This window comes from Anopheles aquasalis, chromosome 3 (assembly GCF_943734665.1).
Source record: "Anopheles aquasalis chromosome 3, idAnoAquaMG_Q_19, whole genome shotgun sequence".
In the NCBI taxonomy this organism is placed as follows: Eukaryota; Metazoa; Arthropoda; class Insecta; order Diptera; family Culicidae; genus Anopheles; species Anopheles aquasalis.
In genome coordinates this window covers 33,471,635-33,479,002 of record NC_064878.1, presented here as the reverse complement: position 1 = coordinate 33,479,002, position 7,368 = coordinate 33,471,635, and positions in this window count along the sequence as shown.

Below are 7,368 nucleotides of genomic sequence, written 5' to 3'. Positions count from 1 at the left end.
TGTGGGTGAGTTAGATTGTGAACCAATATTGCAATAGATTATAATATGCGTTTTTTAACCGAAACTGGCTAAAAGAATAGTGATTAGAAATAAATGGTTTAATAGAAATGTATAGTTACCTAAGTTTAGCTTTCAAATACGTTTGAAGGATTTACTTTAATTTAACTAAACATAAGTATATATTCTCGAAATGCGCTGGGGCTTGTGTGAATAATATTGTGTCTACAAAAACTAAAAGAAAGGATGCAACGTAGATGCTCGGTATTGAATCGCGATGCTTGATCCCCTTGAGATCAATATTATGTCACTTTTGCGGATTCGCTGATCAGAGTCGGTGGAGCATTTTCTTTGCTTTGGAATAATTCTACAGAGCGTGTACGTTGTGTTTTATTTCATAGAACGACCGCGTGAGTCAGCGAACCAGTCTCTCTTTCGATTCGATCTGCCCGAATCGAAAGAAGGTCCCGAGAGATCGCAGCTGTAACCAAAATGCCTTTCCAATTGTGCCCTCCAGTAAGCGAATGGATATCCGGCCCCAGGCTCACCCGTGCAGTCTTTATTCCCAGAAGTTGGGATCTAGCAGAGAGAATTTCTCGCTCGCAAGACACTCGTAGACAATCTTTTGGTACGTGGCCCTGGCTTATTATTCATTATTGCCTAGACATAAAAATTGAAAAGTCACCATTCACTTTACCTTCTGGCAACAAACCGAGGGACCCAGCACAGCTTGGTGTGACTCTAGGATTTTTCACCGCTGAGACCAAAAACCGCACAGCTGTGGGGGCTGGGCAACATTACAACATCTTACAAGGGGGCTGTACATTCTCCAACTTTTTATGCAACTAGCTGCGCTTAATTCATTTCACTAGTGGTTGCGGCGTTGTCAGTGAAACTCTCCACAATCCACTGAATTGGGTTGAACAAGCTGGTTCTTATGATGGTGGTTAAACAACATTTATAACTGATTCTAGTTTTGTTGGTGAACTATCGTTGTTTGCACATGTACAATGACAAACCAGCGATGTTTGAACATGAAATTCAAGCACTTTTTATAAATTAACAGTTGATAGTAATGGTTCTTGTTCATGAGCACATTACTTCATATGCGGCTTTTTATAACTTATTTTTTAACAAAATACTGTAATGTCCCTTTAACCTCGATGCTAATTCGATTGAGATTCGAGATGGTCTCGATTGGACGGATAACCAAAATACAGCCTAAACACATATTACATATTGTTGCATGCATATTAAGGGTATTTTAACCTATTTCAAGGTAACTACAATAATATACCTCAGATTATTGTATTCAATTGACTAACTTTACTAGCATAACTTTAACGATGTGTTTGATCAGCTTTTTTTTTAATGTTAAGTAGCATTAATTTATCAAGTTTGAAGAAAAACGTTCATAACGTTACAATCGAACGGCGGACCTTGCCGTGTCGTTTGTTTCGCCGCTGTCTATGCTGTACTGGATGTTTGCCTACCAGCTACTTGTTGGGCACAAGTACTGCACTGCAGAGAAGATGGAAACCAAATGTCAAACTAGACGATGCATTTATATGCCCTCTTTCATAGTCGAGTATATGCACAGTGTCTTATGCAACGGAAGACGTGAGATATGTGAAGCTCGTAATCCTCAGCTCAAATCGTATCGTCATCATGCTACACAAAGCACAAAGGTTTTTGGCAACACAAGGTATCCAGCGTTGTAATATAGATATAATTTTTACATCTTTGCTTTTCAATAAAATCCATTGCAGAGCCCAACATTGAATGAAAGTCTCTATATTAGCATCAAAAATATGTAAACTCTTCGCGCAGCAACATATTGAAACACAGAAAAACAGCTAAACCCCATCTGGACTCTTGCGAAGATTCGAAGCTACTTTCCCTTAGGTCCCTTATGGTCTTAACATCATAATAAAGAATTACATCATAAGTAATCTCAATCGGAAAGCGTTGCGTTCAATACTGTATTGTCATAGAAAGTAACACCTTCATGGTTTTAGCTAGCGCTACAAATTTATGCTTTTTAAAACTTGTTTCATAATTTAAGAAATTATTCATAGCCAGGTCCAATTGAACACACTATTGCAAAGTTCACCTAATAATTTAGTGTTATTCTTTTAGAATTTATTTCTTATTGTTTCTTTCATTAGCTTCGATTTATCTCAACATGGACATGGACTAACAGGATTTGTATGAAGTTATCAAGCCTATTAACCTTCAGGATTGCACAGAAACTTTTGATTTTTATAAGGTGCCGAAACTTTAACCGTTACTAATTGAATAATTTAATAAACTATACAATCCAGAATGAACGATTAATTGCTAAAATCCATTCTTCTGCAATGCCAGTTGGAACTGTCTTGGAAGCATGCCAGCAGTACTTCTAACACCTAAGTTAGTAGAAGCATAACAGCGATAGGGTGTGGTGGGTAGCCGTGTTTCTTTCTCACTTTTCCTTTCTCTTCGAACAGTTCCATCCAGGTATGTCGGGGTCTACTAGGTTCGACGGTTGGTTCTTTTCCACAACGTGGTCGCCTTTCTTTTTCATCCATTCATACTAGTTCGTGAACTGAAAGTGAAAGGGCAAATATGTGATTTCAACACCAGGACCAGCGTCTGTTAAGAAAGTAAGCTTAATTCAAAGGCTACAACGATGGTAGAGCCAGCTGAGTAAAGACGGTAACGTAATCGGTTACAAGACATCGATAAAAATAAATGTAGCTTCTTTGCGGTGGCTAGCATTTGCACCGATGCAATGATAGGTTCCGGAATCAATGCTGCTGGAAGGTAGAAATGGTTTTCTTTCGAGTATTTCGTTTCCTTTCCTGCTGTTTTCTGTGTTAATTTTCATACATATAATTGTTACAAAACATTGTAATGGCTGATATAATGGCCAGGAATCTACATTGACTTCACTTTTGATTTTGCAAATGAAAAATCTGCATGGATGTGTCATGTATGTGAGCGTCTATTCCTAAAGATGTTGAACGGGCAATTTTTATTCCATAGTACCTAGTTCAAATAAAATTTAAACACTATAGATTATTTAAACACTGCTTATTCGCATATGTAATTCGGTTATGAATAACGTTCAATAGCGCATACCAATCAGTGTTTTCTCTGTCGCAAATATCATTCATTGTGCGATTTTCTCAGAGCTGAAACTGAAAAGCGTAAGTAATGTGTTAGAAGGACGTAAATTGAAATTTTAAAAATTATTTTATCTTACACATAAACAAAAAGATCACCCATGTGTTTTGCGTCACTATTCCTTTTTTCTTTATAAGCAACAGCAACCAACACTAGTGAACAAATAATAAAAATACAGAGTTAGTGTTAGTACAGTGTTACAGTATGAATATTTTTCAAATTCAAAACCCCAATATAAATATATTATACACAAATTTGGTATACGGAAAATAAATTATTATTGTCAGCGTATACAGCGTCCCATTGGGTATTTGAAAAGAAAGGAAAAAACACGGATTTGTTGCTCAAAGACTCCTGAACTAAAATAAGAGTGTCAGCTTCGTTGCCTTCTTTAGTCATCAAGATGGTGATGGCTGCGCAGTATCGTAAAAGAAATTTTATTTTCATACTCTATACTAGGCACTATAAAACGAAAAGTTCGGAGAATGAGAAATACTTAAAATGTTCAATCCGGCGACCATCTACCGAGGGTTGGGAGAAAATCTTATTGGAGAAGCAGTGCTGCGCTAAGGGTTCGTTCCAGTAAACGCGACTTTTCCTCGTTTTATGTTGCGCATGATGGTACCAGGAATCACCAAAGTATTACTGACTGGAACATTCATTCCGGTAGTCGGTGGTCGTTAAAAGGATGCCGAAACAAATGCACATGCTCCTTCTTATATAAAACTAATCGGAACACTCCTCCACCCGGTATATAACAAAAATGAGCAGCACCATTCTGTCAGGCGAGTGTTACGAAGAATTCGAGTTTCATCAAAGGCGAACAACTGAGAAAGCAAAGAAATTCGATAGGTCCTTCTTGGGCAAAAACGGAAACTTGCATCAAGGAAGGAAACAGAGGGGCCAACTGTTCGCTAAGAGGGTGATGTAAAATACAGATACCCGCCCCAAGCTTGAAGCCATTATATGGAGCGTAAAGAAGGATTTTCTGGGATTTTTTATAGCCGAGCACGAGCACTTATTTATTGTGATTCCTTTCCCCCCTTTAAACCATAGCTCGGCGCAAAAATTGCCACTGCAACTGGTAGAGAACTGAGAATATGGGTAGAGGGGTTTATATGGGAAGGAAACCTAATCTTACAGAGCAACAAGACCGGAACGACCGGAAGTTGAGCGTTTGCAGAAAATGGCTCAAAAAAGTCGTAAAGGAACCAGTGCAGAAGTTTAGTGTCCTACTGATGGTCTGAGCCGTTCTTCGATTTGATAAGCTTTCTGATATTTTCCATGTGAATTATGTTATCATTAATGGTAAATACACATTTTATAGAAGATTTGTGTAGGTTTTTCAAACGATTACTGAACACCAATTATGTAAATAACGATAAAATAATAAACTCGAACCTAATATTTGATATATTGTAATTCGGTCTTCATAGTAATAAAAACAACCATCACAGGTCCCTAAATGAAGAAAACCTTGGCATCTCTCAAACTGAGTGTTGAAGAATTATAGTATGTATCTTACATTGTAAGAATTATAGTATGATTTCTGTATATTTTTTGGAATATAAAAACTTATTGTAAAAATAAAGAAATTGCATTTTTGAAATTATAAATGAAACTATTTTTTTTAAATAGAGCTTTATGCTTTTCGTGTTTTTTTCGTTCAAATACGTCAAATGCTATGTCTAACTTTCTACAGCCGTATTTAAATAAAGAAACAATCACTATGCGGTGAAATTATCAGCTTGCTGTACATATCTTCAAGTCTAAGAGCCGGTGGGCTTACATGATCGATAACTTTCAAATAAAAGTCCTGTTGGTTTTACTGTCAACCGGTTTTTACCAATTTAGAGCCATTTTTTATCCATGATTTATAAATGGTGTGCCTTATAATCAATTGTGGTATTGCTTTGTTTTCTATCATTATGAATCCATCTCAAAATCCTTCAGTCTTTTTTCACATAGAGAGTATAATTTTAGGAATACAGGTAGCACATAGTCCTCGAATAAATTACAAGGTTGTAATTGAGCAGCATCATACTACTACGTACCAATGAAGCCAATGATATATTTTGGTAATTTTATATTTATGAATAGGACACAGCAGATATAAAACCAGTAATTTTTAGCGTAGAAATGACTCAGTAAGAAAAGTACTCTCAAATCTTACGAATAAACATATGGGTCTACATAACTTCCAAAATCGATGAACTAACGACACGGTGCACGATAGTGTTCTATAGAGAACGGTGCTTAACCACTATTCGATATGTTTGGCTCATGAAACATTAACAAGATAATTATTTGGTTGTATCGCACAACAGAACAGTTACAAGCTGCCATGAAATTTTTCACAGAAGCAGTATGTGGTTCCTACACCCAGTTGATTTTTGCCAAGTATATGCAATGAATCGAAAGCAATATTTTCGTGAATGTCTTAAAATGTTGTACACGCAAAATGTGTGAATGCCGGAATCCAGTCTGTCTGCAAATACATTGCTTTTTTAGATACAAAAGTAGCTCGAAAGTCAGTGGATAAGAAAGGATTCAAAGGATTTATACAATTACTGTTGTGTTCACTAGGTGATTCAAATAAACTTTGTAAAGTTTTCAGCATATCTTTTAGAGGGGTAGCTTTCTTTCCGTTAATTGTTTTTGTAATATGATTAAATAGTAGTATCGTATTAGTAACCAAACCTTTGAGGCTGAATAGCTAAACTTGCGAATTGAACAATATGCAGAGTGACTCCATGTTTATTTCCATATTTCTTTACTATAATTAGCTGTAATGTAACCTTTTTACAGACTTACCTTTTTTGTTACGAATCCTTTTAGAGATTTGATAACAATAAATCTGCTCCGGTTTTTTGGAATTTCATATCCGTAATGGTCGACAGACCAGCATTGCAAGATACGATATTCAGCTTAAAAAAAGCAATCCGTCTGAATTGGTTTATAAATAATAAGAGCTTGTTGAGCAAAATAAATTAAATGAAAGAGAATGCAGTAAGAAAAAAAAGACTAGACGAAAGACAATATTTATAAAACGATTAATATTCTGGCGTCTTCAGCATTCAATGGTATAGATTTCCAATTGAGCAAGACATGCAATTGGAAAAAATATATGAAAATCCATAAATTATGTATTGGTTCTAAAAGGATGAATGTTGCTCGTTTAGGTCGCCAAGAACATCCTTTTTCTCAGAAATCCACCATCAGTTTACAGATGTTCTCAACGTACCCAGGACGGGATATTGCAGAAGGTTTTGTTGGTCATAAACGAAAGCCGTCTCAGCGGTCGAATTTCCGGCACTTCTAACGCGAGATTGTACAAAGATAATTGTAACAAACATGGCTGCCATCGAAACGCCCTAGCATGGTTCGTTTTCACATAGTTACGAATGAGAGAAATGTGAAACTTTCGTTGAAAACCCACCCCTTCAAATCCAGTTATATACCAAAGATGGTCGATGGGACATCTTTAGGGACCGCATTTTCCTTACTATGGCTCGGTTTATTCTCCTTTCTTCTGGTGTTTACCATTGATACAGTTGTTCCGTATACCGCTACGAAATGGCTGTCGAGCCATTGTTTGAGTCACCCTTAGTCCCTTTGCAACCCTTATCACATTGCATGGAACGCATTTACTGCTCCCTTCATTATTCGATAGGCATAGATATTTCGAAAAGAATATGTGTGTGACTATCGCTGTGTATGTATGTCGTAAGCCCTACGAAGCGGTGATGCCGCGTAATTTATGTGCACACGCATGTCACCGGTAGTATCATTAAATTTTTATACGGGAACGTATCTTACGCTCCCTCTGGACACCAATCCTACTCTGGAGTGCTGCATCTCAGATTCGGCATATAGATGGCTAAAGAGCATCGAAAAATAATATCCTGGCAAGCTAAACAAGAAGAAACCGAAACGGAAAGTTCAACTAGTTTTCATTTCTACAGTGTAGTTAAACTGTAGGCAAAGAGTAATTTATGGTCTGCATTTTACGGTGCCTTCTGTGAAGCTGGACAAAATGGTGAAATGTGTGGCCCTGTTTTAAAAGAGAAATCTTTTTCAACCACGGAAGTATACGAATATTATATAATTTTCTATAAGTTTCCACTGATCCATTTCCATTTTTGTACATTACCGTGGAGTGGAGGGGGGAATCATCAAAACTGCCAATTATTTCAATTCCAT